Source organism: Onychomys torridus, chromosome 14 (genome assembly GCF_903995425.1).
Source record: "Onychomys torridus chromosome 14, mOncTor1.1, whole genome shotgun sequence".
NCBI classification, from domain to species: Eukaryota; Metazoa; Chordata; class Mammalia; order Rodentia; family Cricetidae; genus Onychomys; species Onychomys torridus.
This window is the reverse complement of record NC_050456.1, coordinates 50,292,177-50,313,644: the sequence shown is the minus strand read 5'-3', so window position 1 is coordinate 50,313,644 and position 21,468 is coordinate 50,292,177.

The following is a 21,468-nucleotide window of genomic DNA, read 5'->3' as shown; positions in this document are numbered from 1 at the left end:
CCAGGCTGGCCTCGAACTCACAGAGATCCGCCTGCCTCTCCCTCCCGAGTGCTGGGATTAAAGACGTGCGACACCACCGCCCAGCCACCTGTACGTTCTTTACTCCAACTTCTCTGGGAATTCTAGAAGTGAAGAGACATCATTCATCCAAGATCTCAGAAGTGAGTGAGTGAATGGAGGATTTCTATCATTGCCTCCCCCTCCCCCCCCCCCACACACGTTGAGCTTTGCAGTCTCTACCCCACCCAGCAAGCCTTATAAATAGTTCCTTCACACCCCCCACCCATGTCAGGTTCCTGCCATTATTACCCTCCATCATCATTTCACTCACTCATTTATTCTACCTCCAGTCTGAATGCCATGTCTGCTATGGGCTTTTATTTTTTATTATTAGTAGTAGTAGTATTACTTTGGGCAGGGTCTCCTGTAGCCCAGACAGGCTTCAAACTTGCTGTATAGCCCAGGATGATGTTGTACTTCTGGTCCTCCTGCCTCCACTTCCCAGTTGCCAAGATGACAGGCACATAACTTTTATTTTCTTCATTACTGTCAGAATGAGACATGGGTTTATCCTGGCCCAGGTATGGAGTTGAATGAGAAATCTTAAGAAACCACGGAATCATCCATGTAGGAGGCTCTGTCTGGACAAATGTGCAGACATTTTGTGATGTCTTATGGTACTCCCCAGAGTTGGTGGGTATTTGCCTGCATCCAAGGATGTGTGAAGAGACATGGAGTGTTCATGCTGCTTGCCTGGAGTCATAGCTGGGAAGCAAGTTGCTCATCTGTTTAAGACATGATGCTAGCCTGGGAGTACATTTCTAGATCACTGTTGAAAAGCCTTGAGATGAAGTTAGGCCAGCCTGGGGCCATGTAGATTCTGAAATCACCCTTTTCCTAAGCTGACCTGTGATCCCCTCCAGAGCTCAGCAAACTTCATTTTTGCTGATGGCCGGCTCTTTCTCCTTCACCTTTCTCCCCCATCTGCAGGGATTCTGAACTCACTGGGATGTCTGTAGTTCCCCTCGCTCCCAGGACCACCTAAGGCTGTTTCTCTTTCCTGTTTCCAGCTCTAGCTTCCCTGGTGGTCCTCATTGTAGCTCCACTTTGCTGTGTTCCCAGGTTTTTGAGTTTGGAAGCCTATTCCAGCTCCCGTCTTCTAGGGAGATGACCTGCTGCCCCTTTGTCTCCTTGAGCCTTGGTACCCAGCTGCAGCAGAGCAGGGAGGTGGTGACCGCTAATGTGCTTCCCCGACCCTCTCTTCTCATTTGTCCACAGCCACAGCTCCACAGAGGGCAGTCTGGGGCTCTCTTCAAGGTTGCAGGAGAGGCATTGGTTGGTCTCTGGTTTTCTGCAAAAGCTGTCTTGGGGCTTTCTCCCCTTAGGGCTCGTGAGTCTAGGAAGTACAGTGAATGTTCTGTTTGTTTTGTCCTCCAATATCTAACTACAAGTTTCCTGTGCCAGTGTCTCCCTCTTCTCCGTGTGTCCCAAATTGAGCCCCCATTTTCTTTGGAATCTAAATTATTGTGTCTTGTCAGAAATATTTAAAGATGGAAGTGTCCTGAAGGAAGTTTATTTTCAGGTTCTTTCCTTTGGCTTTTTCTTTTCATTTCTTTCGAGGTACTGTACGTTGTTGACGAGGGATGCGAAGCAGGCTTGGTTCCGCTGCCAAGCCTCCCACTGTATGACAGTGTAATGCTGATCTCGGCCTGGTCCCAACACCAGGGCTCTCAGAGACTTGAATAAAACATGTCATAATGGTTACTCCTGGTTTGCTGTGGTCCTGTGTGACTTGTTCTAACCCATTCTTTCTTTAATTAAACCAGATGTGTAGCATGAATCTTAAAGAGTCTCGCCAGTTCCTCAGCTGACCCTGTTTCCTCAGCCTGGAAGCTTCTGTGTCCTCATCCCGAATGGATTTCAGCTGAACTATGCTACTCAAAGCCTGAAAGCATAACCAGGCTCTAGTTCCTGGTCCTCATGCCTTATATACCTTTCTGCTTCCTGCCATCACTTCCTGGGATTAAAGGCGTGTGTCACCATACCTGGCTGTTTCCAGTGTGGCCTTGAACTCGGAGATCCGAATGGATCTCTGCCTCCAAAATGCTAGGATTAAAGGCGTGTGCATCACCATTTTCTGACTTCTATGTGTGTCTAGAGGCTGTACTGTTCTCTGACCATAGATAAGTTTATTAGGGTGCACAATATTTTAGGGAACACAATATTACCACACAGATGTCCAAGTAACCAGGCTGTTCCCAGGGAGTTGTTGCCCATAGGAAACGGGTATGGAGATAGGAAGATGCTATAGAAAAATAAAAGCCTCTGAGGATCCTTGAGACCCCAGACTGACCATGGGAGCATTAAAAGAGGTATGCTGATGGGTGGTAGGTACAGGGGCAAAGGATGTGAAGCTTAACATGCAGGCTCCTGTCACTCCTTCCGCCAGGGTGTTCTAGGGAATCAAACTTAGGTCATCAGGTTTGGCAGCAAGTCCCCTTATTATCTGAGCCATCTCGCCAGCCCAAAGAAATCTATTTAATGAAGTATAGTTAGTGCTGTGATGGGATGCTGTGGGGTACTATGGACTGGATGGAGCCTGAGCTGGGGCCTCACAGACAACTTCCTAGAGATGTCCCTGGGAGCTCTGAAGGGTGGGAGTGAGGCTGACAAAATAGCTCAGTTGGTACCTTGCAAGCATTAGGACCTTAGTTTGATCCCCAGAACCCACATAAGAAAAGGTGAATGTGGTGGTGTATGCTTGTAATGCCAGTGCTGGGAAGGCAGGGATAGTCAGGGCTCACTGGCCAGCCAGTCTAGGTTACTTGGTGAGATCCAAAGATCCAAACCAGTGAGAAATTCTGTCTAAAAAGTGGGGAGAGCAGATGGCACTGGTACCTAGGAAACAATACCCAGGGTCCTCTGACCTCCACATACATATGTGTACACACACACACACACACACACACACACACACACACGGGGTCGGGGGAGAAAGGTGAGGTTGAGGGGGGAAGGAGGAAGGAAATGAGGCAACAGCATTCTCTCATATCAATCTCTGTTTCTTTTTTTTTTTTTTTTTTGAGATAGTCTCCTGGGCAGCCCAAGGTTCCCTCAGACTCCTGCTTCAGCTTCTCAAGTAATAGGGTCACACTCATGCAGCCGTCCTCAGGCCTCCCTCTTTCTCCAAACACCATGGCTCACCCCTGGCTCAAGTCTAGTTCATCATTGACTGGATTGTTCTAGAACCACCAAGATTATTCAAGAGTTGCTGAGGAAACAGGGAAGTCAAAAGGGGGGGCATATGAACTGTCAAGGACAAAAGCCAGGTGTAGCAGTATGTGCCTATATTCCAGCAAATAGGGCTTAGGTGGGAGGTTCATCTGAGCTACACAATACAACCCTGTCTCAAATAATTGAATCACAAACAATATTTAAAAAGCAAAAGATTTGGTCCCGAAGGGTGGTAGTGGTGCACACCTTTCATCCCAGCACTTGAGAGGCAGAAGCAAGTGAATCTCTGAGTTCTAGGCCAGCCTGGTCTACAAAGTGAGTTCCAGGTCCGCCAGGACTACACAGAGAAACCTGGTCTCAAAAAATGAAAATAAAAAAATAAAAGCCAATTTTTATATATATCCATTCAGGTCTTTGTAAAAATACATTTTTATAGGCATACCAAAAAGACTCGAAAAGAACCAAATATGACATTTGTAGAAAGGTAACATGGATAATTTTAGAATCCTCTCAGAACTTTCTAAACTTATTTTTTTTTTGCAATAAATATGTTATTTTTCTATTCAGTAGAGCAATTACAAAGAAAATAGCTTGGAGATAATTTCTCTGATACTAACTTCTTTTCAGATATTCCAGAGACCCAGACTTCTAGATTCAAGGCTTCCTCTTGTCCTAAATAGTAAGCTGGTGACTGAAATGGTGACCTCATTCATAGGAGGTAGACCTAGAGCTCTGCAATGGTGCCCCCAATCCTGGTGGAAGCTCCTCCTAGCCCTCCCTCATCTTCCTTCCTTCCTCCCAAAGGAAGGGTGGCCAGAATGTGAATCACCCACAAACTGCAAGCAGGACTCAGAGAGGACTTGTGAGCAGAGAAAGTTCTAGGAAGAGAGGTGCTGGGCCAGTCTAGAGGCCTCAGCTGCATAGGAATGTCAGGGCCTGGATGGGTAGACAGCAAGCTTTTACAACAGACCTAAGCAGACAGCCCTTCAGAAAGAGGCTGGGCTGGGTCCGCCTCTACCGCACCCTGTTTACCTGACTGGAATGTGTTTCCTTCAAGAGTGGTGTCTAATCCCATGAGCCCTCTGTCCCCACCCAATCTAGTCCAACTAGCTGAAGTTGGAAAACACGTTTTTTTGGCACAAGGAAGTGAAGTTAGGAACATGTTTTGCCACTCATTTAGGGAAGTGAGGTGGTATGCGAGGTAGGTGTCTACTGCTCTGCCAGGATACTCCTCTGCCATCCAATCAGGACAACTTGTTGTGGGAGGCACTGGGCACTTCTTTGGAAGAAAGGAGTGGGACATAAGATCAGCTCTGGGAAATATGGAACAGGTCACATGGAGACTTGTTTGTGTTGCTGCTCTGAGACTGACAATGGAGCCGGGGCCTTGAGTCAGAGGGTGGACTCCACATTCAGCTGGTTGGAATGAACCATAGACTTCTCTAGTGGACTCAGAGGAAGATAGAGAGATTCAGAGAGGCATCAGGAGGGGCTTGGAAAGATTTGCAGGATTTTTCAATCTAAAGTGGAAAGGCAGTTGGTCTTTTTCTCCATCCTTCTGTGGATCTATCAGGTTAATACTCTAATATCTGATACCCCAAGCCTTATTTATTAATAAGACAATAAAAGAACCCACAATATCTGGCATCCAATCCATGGTCTTAGATCACAGCAAAGCAGATGAGAAGCTCTCACTGCCACAGTTTTTCCCCATCTTCCCAGACCCTACCTCAACCATGCACTGCCTGCACTCTCTGCCCAGGCACAATGATAGTCAGCAGGGTTTGCACTCCCTGGGCAGCTGCCTTCTGCACTCACAGCAGGTTCTGTCCCTTCTAAGGCTGTGTCCCAGCTGCAGGCTTTTCCTACCTGTTTCCCCAGATTTCCTTTTCAGGAGGCTCACTCCCTCTCCCCACATGGTGCATGAGTAGTACAGTGCCCCGCTGCCCAGGCATGCAGTTAGCTTGGCTCTGGGCATTCTGTTGCACTCACCCTCCCTGCCCACACAGCCAAATATCATCTCTGGGCACCCTACCAGCCCTGCCCTCCCTATAGCTGGATAGCCCCACACAGCACCATCTGCACTAACACCATCAGCAGATATGGTGAGATACCTGATCTTTTTCATGCTAAGAATGGAGAGCAATATTAGGATACGGAAATTTAGATTTCTGTATGGCTCCACAATGGATGTTTTGAAGGTGAAAAAAATAAATAAACAAAGGGATAACCAACTTAGCAGGGATTGACATAAGGTCGATCATAATTATTGCGAGTTTGGTAATTCATAATTTATCCTTTAAAAAAAATGGTTTGATGACTTGCCAAATATGAAAATTTGACTGATACAAACTTTAAAAAGACTTACAACTGATAAGATTATCAGTCTTAGAAAGACTTACTAATTGATGAAAATAAGAAAATTTTGACCGATAAAATGCAAGCCTTAGAAAGACCTACTAATGGGAAAAAAAAAAAAAAAAAAAAACTCAGTCACAGACAGAGGAATTTAGACAAATCTACTGTACCACTGCATGATGAAACTGAAGAGGGGTAGCTCAAGGTTATTAAAAAAACCAACCTTAGTTTATCCAGTTACCATACAAGAATGACCATCAGATGACAGGCACGCAGGTTATGCAGAAACGAACTGGAATCCTGTAAAAATGTTATATTTGAGGAGATCTAAGCAAGCAGTTGTTTCATACAGTATGTATTCATCCTATGTAAAGCAGATGTTAAATTCATGGGCAACTCACTGGGCGGTGGTGGTGCACACCTTTAATCCCAGCACTCAGGAGGCAGAGCCAGGTGGATCTCTGTGAGTTTGAGCCCAGCCTGGTCTACAAAGTGAGTTCCAGCAAAGGTGTAAAGCTTCACAGAGAAACCCTGTCTCAAAAAACAAAAACAAAACATAACAAAACAAAAATTCATGGGCAACTCAAAACAGAATTATCCTCCAAGGCTAGAAAGATTTAGTTACAACAATATTGGAAGCTGGTCCTCGGTTATAATGGTGAGCATGGTATAGAGAGGAAGCTTGGGTCATAGAACAATAAATAGGGTTAGAGGTATTAATATTTCCCAAGATCAGTTTCTAAATGAAGGCCCATAATGCTGAGTTGCAAAGATAGTTTAGAATTGATGATCACAACTTGGCCCTATGCCATACAGCAGCTTTAAATGCTTGGGACAAGGTTGAAGAATCAGAAAAGAAGTCTGATTCATTTATTAAAATTATACAAAACCCAAAAGAAGCCTTCATTGATTTTTTAAACAAAGATTGATTTCAAGTATAAATAAAACATTATCAGATACAGAAGTCAGATTACTATTAATTGAATCTTTGGCTTTTAAAGATGATAATTCAGATTTTAAAAGGGTGATAAGGTTTTTAAAGGCAATATTAACACCAATAGATGGATTAGAAATATGGCTGATATTGGATCTCACCTTAATGATGCTGCTTTGATAGGAGAAGTAATTTCTAGAAATTTCAAGAAAAATAAACAAAATCAGATCTTTTAATTGTGGTAAACAAGGTCATCTCAAAAGGAATTGTAGACAAAGGCATTCCTAGAAACAATGGCTTTTCTAGAGATGATCCAAACAGCAGGCCCCGTCCTTCTGGCATATACAAAAGGTGCAGCAAAAGCTGGCATTGGACTAATGAATGCAGAACAACAAAGGGACAAGCAAGGTAACACTTTTGCCATCAAGAAATATGTTAGGTGCCTCTCTCAAGGCCCCAATGTCAAATTTGGTTCAATCATTCCCTGTTGATATTGGGGGAAACTTCGCTTCAGAGCAATTAAAAGACCTAATGCCTGTTTTAAATATCATACTACTCTGGATGATAGAAAAGCTTCAATAAATTTCAGGAGTGACCATAAAACATGTATTTGGGCAAACTGCTATAAATGATCAAAGATCAAAACTAAAGATACAAGTAAATGGCATTGTAATTAATGGTTTGCTAGACACAGGCACAGATGTAACAATAAATTCACCAAAATATGAATCCAGGTTGGCATCCAGTTTGGCCTCTTCAGGAAGGAAATATTCAGCTTCTAGGAATCTGAACTTAATCTCAGGTAAAACAAAGTACAAAGTAGGTCAATTGTATAGGGCTGGAAGGACAGATAGGGAGATTAAACCAAATGTGACTAAGATAGCAATGAATTTATGGGGACATGATCTGTTACAGCAGTGGAAAGTATAGCTTAACATTCCTCCAACCTCAGAAACAAGCCATAAAGTAAAAAATGCTCTGAGAAAAATAATGAAAGGTATTATCAAGAACAGCCACAGACTGTTCAGGTTATTCATAAGCAGGACACAGCAGCTGGTGATCTTTCAAAGATACCAACAGCTTTATCTTTGAAATGGTTAACTGAATAACCTGTCTGGGTGGAACAATGGCCTTTGACATCAGGAAAATTACAGACTTGAACAGCTGGTAGAAGGGCAGCTAAATGCTCAACATATTGAAGAATCCACTAGTCCTTAAAATTCTCCTATATTTGTCATTAAAAAGGAATCTAGAAAATGGAGAATAGTAACAGATCTAAGAGCTATTAATAAGGTAATACAGCCAATGGCTCTTTACAGCCTGGAATTCCCCTGCCTTCTCTATTAACTAAAGGATTGTCTATTATAGTGATTGGTTTAAAATATTGCTCTTTTTTTAACTATACCTTTATAAGAACATGATAGAGAAAAATTTATTTTCACAGTGCCTACTTATAATAATTCTCAGCCTGTTAAAAGGTATCAGTGGAAGATTCTCCCACAAGAGATGTTAAACAGCCCCACCTTGTGTCAGTATTTTGTACAAGAGCTATTAAAAACAATTCATAAATAGTTTCCTCTATCTATAATTTACTGTTATATGGATGATATCTTACTAGCTGATTCAGATGAAGACACCTTAGAAAAAAATGTTTGAAGAAGAAAGAAAATTTTGCCTTGTTGGAAATTATAAGTTGCTCCTGAAAAAGTACAAAGAAGAGATTCTATTAATTACCTAGGATATAACATAGATTTACAAAAAAATTAATCACAGAAAGCACAAATCAGGAAAGGTTAATTATGAACTCAATAATTTTCAAAAATTGCTGGGAGATATTGTAAGTGGGTGTTAACAACTCTGGAGGTGGGGAAGCTCAGGAAGTCAGGCTATACCTGGAGCTTCTAGAACAGCTTTGGCAGCTGGAGCTGCAAGGGGACAGCTCAGCTCTGGAGGGAAATGTATCCTAACTGTTTGAGGAGTCAGGCTATACCTTGAGCTGGGGTATAGTGGGGGATGGTCTCCTCACAGGATATAGCAATCCTGCTCCTCTCCTGGAGAGCCATTACAGCTGAGCTTTGCTCAGCCCCCACTTAAGGTGGCTTCCCAGCAGAACTCTGCTTCTTATCTGGCCCAAGATGTTGCTCCTTTTGTTTCACTCTGCTATAGAGAAAACCTGTGCAGAAATGTGGCAATATCCTGTGGTGGAAGGAGTTGTTACTTTTTCTGCTGTGCCTTGTTCAGTCCCCTAAGGGATGCGTCAGCAAGGTTCTTCTGTTCAGCTCCCCCTTGTCAGTCCCCTAAGGGAATATCTTTGCAAGTTTTTTGTTGTTGTTGTTTTTTGTTTTCTGCTCAGTCCCCTAAGGGACATCTTAGCAAGGTTCTTCTCTGCACAGGTGAGTGAAGATCTTCACACACAAAACTTTTTTGAGAAAGAGATTTATTTGAGAAGGAGGAGTCCAGGAGAGCGACTGCCTCTACCAGGGTGAGAAAGAACAGCCCACACCTGAACAGGCAGGGTAGTTTATATAGGAATTCTTATGGAAAGAGTTTCTCCAGGGAGAAGATTTTCTGTCCAGATATTGGTTAGTTTTTTTCTGCTCAGGGATAGGTTAGTCTCATTGGTCAAGGGCAGAGATGGCCCTGATTTCAGAGTCAAACTGTGTTTCTTTCACTGGCTATATATTTTGCTCTAATTCCAAGGCCAGGGCATATATATTTCTTTCACTGGCTCTGATTCTAGGGACAAAGAGTGTTTCTTTGGCACTGGTTTCAGAGTCAGGGCATGTTTCTTTGGTTCTGGGTTCAGAGATAAAGTGTTTCTTTCTCTGGCTTGGGTTCCAGATCCAGGCTGTGTTTCTTTTACTGGTTCTGGGTTCCAGGGTCAGGGTGGGTTTCTTACCTGGCCCCCTTTCCCTACAGATATTATCTGGCTTTGGCCCACAATTGGATTAACAACTTAAGGGCTAAGTAATTTATTTCAAACCTTATAAGATGATAAGGACTTATGTATTCCAAAAAAATTATCAGCTGAGGCTAAGAGAGAATTTGCTTTGGTAAAAAAAGAAATTACAAGATACACATGTGGATTGTTGCAATCCAGAGCTTGATTGTATTCTGCTTATTTTACCTTCTACTCATTCTTCCACAGGAATTCTTATGCAGAAAGAAAATAATATTTTAGAATATTTTTTGCCATGCAAACAGAGTAAAAAAAAATTAAAGACCTATGTAAAAAAGGTTTCTAAATTGATTCTAAAAGGAAAAGTGAGACTTTGTCAGCTAACAGGAATGGATCCAGCAAAAATTATGGTACCTTTTACTAATGCTGAAATTTCCTCATTATTGAAAAAAATATATCATTGACAAAGAGTTTACAGTAATTTTTGGGAGAGATTAACAACAAATATCCCAAAACCAAGAGACTTCAGTTTATTAAAGAACTAGTTGGATTTTTCCTCACATGGTACAAGAAACACCAATCTCTGGAGCCACTATATTCTATACTGAGGAAATAAATTGGGAAAGGCAGGTTGTTTCAGGGAAACTAAATAAAGTGATTCAAAGCCCTTATGATTCTGTTCAAAAGTCAAAATAGTCACATGACACCCAGAGTCTGTAGGAATGGATCTGTATTCCTCACCATGACCTCTGAGGCTCTCCCAACTTACCTTCCCCAATTCCCGTCACAATTTCTGTCTCTCTCTAGCCCTTTTCTCATGTTTAAAACTGTATTCATGTTTCTTATAACTTGATTTTCTTGCTTGAGAATATCTAATGTGCATGCCTGCATGTGTGCATGCCTGCATGTGTGTGTTTGCGTGCATATGGAGTCCAGAGAACAATTCGATCAGGTGTCATCCCCAAGGATCTACTGCCACATCCTCTCACTGATTGGTTACTGAAAAACCCCAACCAGGGGTGGCCAGGGAATGAAGATAGGACAGTCATGACCACAGAGAATCTGAGATTGGGTGGTCTGAGCCCTGATATGGAGAAGCCCCAGCACCATGGAAACTCAGTGTGGTTTTTTGTATATAGTCAAGCAGGGAGGTAGGGTCATTGCATACAGCTGAACAAGGAGGCAGGGCTATTACTATAGGTAAACAAGAAGGCAGAGTTACTATATACAGCTGAAGGAGGAGGCAGGTTTAGCTGATCTCTGTAGCAGTTTCTATAGGGGAGAAGTCTTCACCCCATGAACATGGCATGGGGAGTTGGGCAATGGTGGCTGTGCCCATGTCAACAACACACATTCACTCAGGACTTCATTCATTCCATACAGTCTAACTCCTTTGAGACAGGGTCTCTCAATGAACCTAGTGCTCCCCAATTAGGATAGACTGACTGACCAACAAGCCCTGGGGAGCCTCCTGTCTCCACTTCCCCAACCCTGGGGTTAGAAGCATGTACTACTTTTGTACATGCTTGACTATTTTTTGCATAGGTGCTGGACTAATTAGCATGTATCAGAAACCCATCTTCCCATAAAACTGTTTTCCCAATCACACTCAAAGTGGTTTGCCCTTTTCATTGTGCTGACGAGGTGTGTAACGTCCTTAGCACATGACGCTGATCTCAACTGGGACAGCATTCTGTGTGCTTCACCACAGACTCACCAGGTAATGGGGATGTCAGCTGCACCTAAGAATGTCCTTGACAACGCATGAATCAAGTCCTAAACTACAAAGTTACTTCACGACAACCCCCTTCTGGCTCCCAAAGGAGATCTTTTAAACATTCTGTGTGGTGAAAGTCCATGTCAACACTCAAGCTGTGTAGCAAAGCATGAGGGTATGCACATGGACGGGCAGAGTTGTAAATGGAACTGAAGGCTGCTTTTCATGGAATGCTGTTTTTTACTTAGAAGAATGATTGTCAATCAAACTATGGGCTTTCTGGCTCCAATCATTTGCAAGTATTTTCTTGAGGAAAAAAAAAAAAAACAATGAAGTAAGGTTGCCAGTTCAAGTAAAACAGCTATTTATTGACAGTAATAGAAGTTAAGCCTTTCCACAAAAATAAGAATTTTGGGAAAATGTGTCATGAGCTTAACAGTTAAAAAGTTCCTTGATTCTTGGGATTTTTGTTGTTGTTGTTGAGACTGATAACCACATTCATGAATGTGAGTTTTTGATGTCATGTCATGTAATGTTCCAATGTTTAGAGTATTTGCGTGAATCACCAAGCCAATATTGTCCAAATGACGGCGAATGAAGTTACAAAATCATCTATTAAAAAATTCACCTAGAGAAGGGCCTGGAGAGATCACTTAGCAGTTACAGTGCTTGCCACATATGTGTGGGGATGTGAGTTTGGACCTCTAGACTATCACGTAAATCCCACATAAATAAATGCTGAGTGCATGAGGCAGCCTGCCTATGGTTCCTCTCTGGGGACATGGGATCCCACAGAGCAAGCTAGCAAGACTAGCCAGATCAGCAAACTCTGGGTTTGATTGAGAGACCCTGACTCAGTGACTATAATGGAAGAGTGATCAAGGATGATTTCCAACATCAACCTTGGGCCTCCATATGCATGCAGGTATATATACACACATGCTCACACACTCTCACGTACATGCAAAAACATATTTGCACATCCACAACATGCTGTGAAAAATCCCCTCACAGTTTAAGATAGACCAGTGGCTTTTTTTTTTTTTTTTTTGGAGCTGAGGATCGAACACAGGGACTTGCGCTTTCTAGGCAAACGCTCTACCACTGAGCTAAATCCCCAACCGACCAATGGCTTTTAACATGACATAGTATAAGAAGTTCATAGACATGCTTTCAAATTCTGCATTTCAACCAGACTTTCTGAATGAAGTCATAACTTCCTGAGTCTGAATGTAGCATCAGAGAAGAATACACACAATTATCTGAAAAGACATTAAAATACTTCCACCTTTTCCAGCTTCCTATCCGTGTAGGCCAAACAGAAGTTCTAACCGGAACAAGACACTGAGACAGACTGAATGTAGAAATGGATGTAAAAATTTAGACATTTTCTTGTGAAGCCAAGCACTAAAAGAGATGCAAAAGTTCAAATGATGCAACTCCTCGCAGGGTTTTGAATTTTTTTGTTTTGGAAATTTTTTTTTCATTAAAATATGTTAAATGGCTTGGTAGGACATGCTTTTAATCCCAGCACTAGGGAGGAGAGGCAGGTGGATCTCAATGAGTTTGAGGCCAGCCTGGGCTACAGAGTGAGTTCCAAGACAGCCAGGGCTACACAGAGAAACCCTTTCTTGAAAAACCAATAATGATTAATAATAATAATAATAATTGTTAAACATTTAATGGGCATATTACCATCATTTTGAAATGAATTGGTAAATATTTAAAATATTTTTATTTACTTTAGAATAGGCTAGATAAATACGATCAGCACAGTACATGTGATTTTTTTTTTTAGGAGTCATAAAATATGTGAAGTGCCACTAGGTGGGGCTGATGAGAATAGAGTGCAGATTTGGGGAGGGGGCAGAGGAGAGTTAAGGTGGGGTGGGGGAGAGGTGGGGTTTGAAGCGGTACGTTTAGAGTCGATTTCTTAATAGCAGTGTTACTTGTAGACTCCATAGGGAACCAAAAAGTTATAGACCTGAGAATTACTCAATAGGTTTTTCACAACCTGAAGAAAACAGGTGATTTACGCCAGGTGGTGTTTTGGAGTTCAGGCTCTCCTTAATTCCTCGGGGCAAATGCTCTGCATATGCCACAAAAGCTCCCTGCAACCCAAGCAACTAAGCAGATGAAGGAAGCAGAAGGCGCCCGAGAGAGCCCAGCCCTCTCCACTCTGTGTTCCAATAAGTTAATATGGACCTCTGGGGCTTAAAGGTGACCCTCGAGGAGTCTTTCCTGGAAGGAGAGTGTTTTAGAAGCCTCGCAGCTCCAGCCCAAAGCTCAGAGGCAGCCAGCTGGGTGCCTGAGGAAGTCGCTGGTGATTGACGGTTAACTTTGAAAGAGTTGGCTAGGCCTTCGGGCGACAGAATAGCATAGATCTCTTCATCTTTTTTGATTGTTTGTTTGTTGTTTGAGGCAGGGTTTCTCTGTGTAGCTTTGCGCCTTTCCTGGAACTCACAGAGATCCGCCTGCCTCTGCCTCCCGATGCTGGGATTACAGGCGTGTGCCACCACCGCCCGGCAGATCTCTTCATCTTTGTGTGAGAAACTTCAAGTGAGGGCATGGGTAATAGGAGCAAGAGCTGAACTGGGGACTGGATGAAGACAAGGGTTTCCGGGCTGTCGGAGAAGTGGGCGTCCTGTACCCCTGCACCCGCAAGCTGGAGTTTGTGTTCTCTGGTATTTACCCACTCGTTCACATGAGCTTTTGCTAGGTACTATGCAAGATGCTGAGGCTGCAGCTGACTCTAAAACAGACATGTCTTTACTCTGTCATGTGTCCTCCTTTGGCAGAAACAACACCTATCCTGATAGGCGGCTTCGCGGCTTCATGCCAAGCACCCCCACACTCAGCTTTTAAAGTTTTCAGAGTGCCCTCAGCTTATTTTCTAAGAGGACACAAGTGGAATTGACCCATCTTCCAATGGAGCTGAGAGAAGCTGACAGAGAGTGACCTCAGGGATGCTGTTTAACCATGGTTGGTGCTCTTTTGTTTCCTCTCTGCTCCATCTTCTTCCCACTGTTCCTCCTAAGCATCCTCAAATCGAAAGGCGCTGAGACAACAAAGCTTAAGAACACTCACATCTGCAGCCTGCTATGTGCTTATTACACCCGTGTGGACAGCAGGTTGTGATTGGCATTAGGAAGGACATTTGGAAGATGGGAACCAATTTTAGATGAAGAAAGTCAAGTAGAGTCACTCCAAGGAAGGGGATTTAAGCTGTGGGTTTTTCAATCTTGGCACTATGGACATTTGGGGGCAGATAGTTCTCTGTTGTTAGGGACCATTCTGTGCACTGTAGGATACTTAGCATCACTACTGGCCTCTGCCCACTAGATGCAGAAGTAGCTCTACATTCATTGTGACAGTCAAGGATGGTTCCAGATGTGGTCAACTAGCCCTTGTAAGGCAGAATTTCTTCCAAGTGGAAACTACTGGGGAGCCCATCCAGTAGAGTATACTGAGGTGTAGAGGTCACAGTAAGCTGTTTTTTTTTTTTTTTTAAGATTAATTTATTTATTATACATACAGAGTTCTGTCTGCATGTGTCCTTGCAGGCAAGAAGAGGGCACCAGATCTCATTACAGATGGTTGTGAGCCACCGTGTGGTTGCTGGGAATTGAACTCAGGACCTCTAGGAAGAACAGTCAATGCCCTTAACCGCTGAGCCATCTCTCCAGTCTAGTAAGTAAGCTGTTTTTAAGTAACTGTCAACTTTTTTTTCAAGCAGGGGGTGATAGTAACTCTTCTTTGAGTTTTGAAAAGTTCATTCAGACTTCAGAGTGGAAGGTGGGTTGGCTGTACATAGTTAACTTCAACTGTCACTTGACACAACTTAGAATCACTGGGGGGGGGGAAGTCCCAATGAGGAGTTACCTACATTGGATTGGCCTGTGGACATGTCTGAGGGGGCTGTCTTAATAAACTTAATTGATGTGGGAAGCCCCACCTATTTGTAGGTGGCACCATTCCCTAGGCAAGGCTTCTTGAACTGTGTAAGAATGGAGAAATGGAGCTGAGCATAAGCAGCAAGCCAGAGAGCATGAACACATCCGTTCTTCTCTGCTCTCGATGGTGTGTGTTATGACTTGCTGGTTTGAGTCCTTGCCATCCTGAGTGCCCTGTTGTCATGGATTGTACCCCGGAACTGTGATTTGAAGCAAACTCTTTCCCTTAAGTTGCTTTCTGTTGGGATCTTTTATCGCAGTATGAAGAAAGGAGGCTATTGAGTTGTCCACCCCAAAACCAAGAAAGATGACCACCAGGGTTGGGATGCTGACACCAGAGATGGAGAGAAGGGGTAAGTGATAAAGGTTTTTGGAGTAGGATGTCCAGGTCATGCTGATGGTTTGACATGGCGACCTCACCCTTAAGCCCCAAGTTCCACAGGGTCTTCTTTGTCGCCTGGCAAGGAGGAAGCATTGGCTGAGGGGTTAGACTTCACACACATCTGCTTGCTAGGACCTCGTTTGAGAGGTACAAAATACGAGTGCTCTGGAGGTGGGGTTCTCTGACCTCCATGGTGCTGGTTGATGGGATGTCTCATAAGTGCTGATTCCACACAGAAAACCCAGTTACCCAGAGAAAGCAGCCTGGTTGATAAATGAAGGCGAATCTTGGTCAGATGTGACATCTCATTCAACTTTCAAAAGCCACTGGAGATGCGAAGTCCAGTCATCAGGACTGGAGAGATGCTTCAGCAGTCATGAGTACCAATCCTCTTGCAGAGGACTGTGGTTCAATTCCCAGCCCTCAAATGGCAGTTGACAGCTGTCTGTAGCTCTAGCCTCAGGGAATTTAGCACCCCCTTTTGGCCTGTTACAGGTACTTCAAGCATGGATTGCCCAGCTGTACATAAACAAAACAAAATATCTAGTCGGCATCCCCACCTCAGTCCAGAATCTCACGATCCTCAATGAGGGGTGGGAATAGGAAGGTAGTGATTCATAACCAGGGAAGGAAGAAGATAGTTTATTGGTCTGAATAGCATCTGACCATGAGTGACCAATGGAGCCTGACCATGCCCCAAGTTGGACAATAACAGGCATTTGGAAAGGGAACTGAAATATTGTAATAAGAGCCTTAAGTGTTAGAGGGAATTGGGTGAACAGCCGTGAAGATCTCTAACCAAGTATTAGGGGTGTGAGGAAAGCCTGTTTGTTAGTTTTTAATTGCATAGAACATGGCTGCCAGGATTTTAAATTGTAGGCCTTCGAGCATGTGATTAAGGGAGAGGGCTCAATAGGACTCAATAGGACCGACAGGGACCTCAAGCTGGTGATGCTGCTTGTATGATAGTCTTCTGATATTCAACTTCAGTGCTGAGCTGTCTATGTCGCTAGTTCTATGTGTGTGTCTTACCTCTAGACCTCCACCTTCCAGGCATAAATAGCTGGCTCCTTAGTGTGTTTTTCTGCTGTCTGGGGGTTGATGGCACTTGCTACTGAGATGTTTAGTGGAACATTTTTTTTTTCTTTTTTAATTATTCTTTGATTTTTTTTATTAAGAAAATTTTTTATCCATTATACATACCAATCACAGATCCTCCTCTTCCCTCCTCCCGTCCCTCCAGCCGTGCCCCGCTAGCCCACCTCCCAATCCCTCCTACAAGCAGGTAAGACCTCCCGTGGGGAGTCAGCAGAGCCTGGTATATTCAATAGAGGCTGGTCCAAAGCAAAGGATAACCAGACTACAACCCACAGCTCCAGAGAAGCTAGCTAAGGAGGACCCAAAGAGGGACGCATGGCTCACCCTGGGAAGGGAAAATAGATGAGACCTCCATGAGTAAACTGGGGGGTGGGGGTGGGGCAATGGAGGGTAGGGGATGAGGAATAAGAACATAAGAGCATTTGCTTGATGCCAAACATAGACAGGCCCCTCAGCTCAGCTCCACTGCCAGCCATCCCCAACTCTCCCGAGGGCCCTGCAACCTATTTTGTTTAAAGCCAAGGTATTCTAGCTCTGAGTGTGGACGCAGTAACTATCTTCTTTTCTCTGTAAGAGGCCTGAAGACAGACAAGCTGGAAGGGGTGGTTCACACCTGTAACCCAGTGTTCCGGAAACTGAGCCAGCAGGATAAAGAACTCAAGGCCAGCTTGAGCTACACAGTGAGTTTGAGCTCAGCCGGGGCTGCCTAGCAAGACCCTGACTCAAACAAGAACACACAAAATCTGGGGACAGGTGCCATCAGCTGAACTTCTCTGGCTACTCAGTGTTGAGCAATGAGAGGCACTAGAGGTTGGCCCACAGCTTTCTGGAACAACCCTTTGGCCCCTTATTCGGCTCTAGCCCAGCTTTTTCTCTGTCTCCACACTTGTACCCCATCCTTCAACAAAGAGCTCCAAGCTCTAGGGACTCTGTGCTGTTGGCCCAGGCTTTCTGTCAGAAGTATGACCCTGCTGTGCATGTCTCCTGGACTAAGGGGAGGAGTCCTGTAGCCCAGGTAACCAAATACCTTGTGAAAGGGCAAGTGACAGTTCCCTTTTCAAGTCACGGGGCAAGCATTTTACCCTGGCAAAGACACTTGATGGGTTATAATATCCTGGAAGAGTTCTGCCCCTCCCCAAAAGTGAGCAATTTCCTCCTTCAGCTCTGCCTGCACAGGCCCATGACATCATAATGCCCCTGTGTGTTTACTCTCTAATTATCTGGAGTGGCAGCCAGCCCTTTCAAGAGGTTCTTTGATCCAGTCCTAGAACACCCTCAAAGGTGGATGGCCAGATGGAGGTCCTCTTCCCAGAGGAGGGATACCAAGATAGTCAGCCTTGGGGATACACAGCAGGTGGCAACGTTAACCTGAAATGGGGACTAGTCTCTGGAGTTCCCTGGCCATCCCCTGACCCTGCATTCTGTCTATTTGGACTTTGTTGCTGTCTTAGCAGGTAGAGAATTTTCAAGAAGGCCAGTTTCCTCCCACCCCCAGGCCAGTGAAGAACTCATCAGCGTCAGCTAAACATACAATGTTCTCTGGCCTGGGGGATCAAGAAGTATTTACCCTGGGTACCTCTTGGGTGCCTTGGTTTCAAATATTCCATTTGCCTGTACCACCCCCTCCTTCTGTTTTGTGTGGAATTAGTCTTGTTACGTAACCAAGGCTGGCTGGGAATTTAACAGTCTTTTGCCTCCACCTTCCCAGTTCTGGGATTATAGATGTCTACCACCGCATCTGGCTCTTAGCCTGCTTTATTTGATCATATACTTGAATTTGTTTTAAATTGCATTCTATTTATTCGTGTGTGTGTGTGTGGGGGGGGGTTGTAGGTCAGAGGACAGCTTGCCCGAAGGAAGGTTCCCTCCTTCCGCCAAGTGTCTCCTGGGGCTTGAACTCAGGTTGATGGCAAGGACCTTCACTCACTGAGTCATCTCGTCAACCTGATCCTGTACTTTTCAAACTTAGATTGTGACTGATGTAGTCTGAAAAAAGCCACATCATAATTATTTACAAATGGAATTCCTTGCTGACTTCCTGGTATCTAACTTGGGGTCCCTCAAAGCCCTTCCTAGATGACCCATCCAGTCACAGGACCCTGTCAGCTGAGTGCCTGTGACAAGGCAGAACCAGAGTCAGATCACAGCTTTTGTTTGTTTGTTTTTGTTTTTTCCTGAGACAGGGTTTCTCTTGTGTAGCCCTGGCTGTCCTAGAACTCGCTCTGTAGACCAGGCTGGCCTCAAACTCAGAGACCCATCTGCCTCTGCCTCCCTAGTGCTGGGATTAAAGGCATGCACCGCCATGGCCAGCTCAGATCACAGCTTTTAACATCATGATGTGCAATGTTATTACTTCAGTCCCTTGGCCCTCCTCCCTGTACTCTTCATCTGGCAGGGCTGCCTTCTAACTCTGTCCTGGTACTGTTGTCCCTCTGCGTCTACAAGAGACTATCTTGAAGATTCCCAAGTCTGCAGATGTTCGAGTGCCATCATACATCGGTGTAGTGTTTGCACACAACCTGCAGCATCTTCCTGTACATGAAATCACCTTGCTCATTCCTAATACCTAGTGCAGGGGAAATGCTGTGTAGATGCTAGCCTGGCTGCATAGGGAATGTGGTGAGAAGACAATTCTATATGAGTTCAGTACAGTCACATTTCCCTCCTCAGGTCATTTTGTTTTGAGCTTGTTGGGATCCATAGTTGAGGGTGCAGAACCTCCCAATATGGAGAGGAAGGGCACTTGGTGCATGCCTCAAGGGTTTTGCACTCACGCCTCCCTTTCTCTGGAATGTTCTTTTCTGAGGTCTGTGTGCTGATGTCATAGCCTCTCTGGGCCTTGGCTCAGTCTTTTCGAGACCATCTTTCCCTAGACTGCAGGCACCCCCCTCAGAGCGCCCTCTGCATTACTTATAGCTGTCTGAGGTTCTCCAGGACACCATCTCAGCATTTCACAATTATGCCTTCTGTTCATCGCCTGGCTCCCCCAAATTTGGTGTAAGCTGCACGAGGGCAGGCTTATTTATTTGTTTGTTTATTGATTTATTTATTCTGGTTTTTCGAGACAGGGTTTCTCTGTATTGTTTTGGTGCCTGTCCTGGAACTCCCTCTGTAGACTAAGGCTGGCCTTGAACTCACAGAGATCTGCCTGCCTCTGCCTCCCGAGTGCTGGGATTAAAGGCATGTGCCATGCAAGCCCATCGATTTATTTATTTTTATTTCATATACATTGGTGTTTTGCCTACATGTAATGTCTGTATAAGAGTGTTGGATCCCCTGGAACTGGAGTTACAGACAGCTGACATGTGGGTACTGGGAATTGAATCCCGGGTCCTTTGGAAAAGCAGTCAGTGCTCTTAACTGCTGAGCCATCTGCACAACCCACCCCTTCCCCTCCCCTCCCCCTGCCCTGCTGTGTCCTCAGTTTGTTTGTTTTAAAGTGTTTTATTTTTACATTTAGTTAAGTGAACATGCACGTCCATGCAATGTCCATGGTGGCTAGAAAAGGCTATCAGATCTCCTGGAGCTTTACAGAAGTTGTGAGCTGCCGGATGTGGGTACTGGGAATCAAACGCAGGTCCTTTATAAGAACATGTGCTGTTAATCCTCTGAACCATCTCCCCAGCCCTGAGAGCGGAGGTTGTAGTGATTTTATTTGCTGTGGTATCCCCAGAGTTCAGAACAGTGATGGGATTCTTGGAAGGAGATTATCAAATGTGAATGTAAATAGATTTGAGCAAATACCTGAGTTCCTATTGTCCCTTGCTTTAAAAGGAGGTATGGAAATTAAACAGGAAAACAGCTGTAGATAAAAATGATCGCTAACATAAACCCAGGGCTTATTCAGTGACTGTTTTGAAATGTGGTGGGTGCTTCACACGGATTACCTTATTTAATGGCCTTTTATCTCCATTTTTCAAACAAGGAAGTTGAGGATTAGAGAGCTGGCGTCACCTTTCATGGTCACACTGGATTCTGATCCGTTGTTTTTTGTTTTGTTTTGTTTTTTGTTTTCCCCTGAGCTCAAACCCAGGACTTTTAATCCCCCAAACAAACAGTTTAACCCATGGTAATTGCCCTCTTTAAGTCATCTCCTGTAACAGGTAGACAGGGTCCATTTGCCCCTCCCCTTGTGAGCCCATCCCTCCACTGAAAACATCCCTTGCTTCAGAAGGCAGTTATGTGGTGGCAGTGAGATGCGGAGCTTGTTAGGAAAGCTCTTCTTGCCCCAAACTTACTTGTTCTCTGGACAATTGTTTTCCCTCCTGCTGTCCTCTGTGTTACTCAGCACTGAGCTATCTCCAAGCTCCAACACTCTGCCCCAGGACCCCCTCGTCTCACAGACACCCAGGCTGTGGTTGTGACCACTCCACTCGTGATAAAGTTCAGCCTGATTGAAGGACACCTCTTGAGCTTGAATTTGAGCCTGTGGATATGAGTAGGACGATGAAGGAGGCGTGTGTAATCTCTTCTCTAAGGTGACACCAAGAGAGTGAAATAAAATACGGAGCCTTTTCCACCCTTCCAGGAGGGGACCCAGTCTCCCAAGAGCCTCAGGGTGTTATGCCCAGATCTCAGGGTCCGCCCCCCACCAAAAGACCACCACAGAGACCGAATTCCATATGTGAAAGCAAAGAGCCTTTATTTTCAAGCTCCAGGGCTTGGTCTCTCTGTCTGTCCAATGAGAGCAGAGAGCCCTGAGCCCAGGTGGGGCAGAGTTTTTATCACAGCAGAGGTTGGGGTGAGGGGATTTCCAGGGTTCAGGACCCTGATTGGCTGACATTTGTCTAGGGGAATCTGTAAACAAAAACAGGTGTGTGCTAGACTCAGGGACATCTGGCCACTTTATCTAATGATTGGAATGTTTGGGATGTCATGAACTTCTCCTTAGAT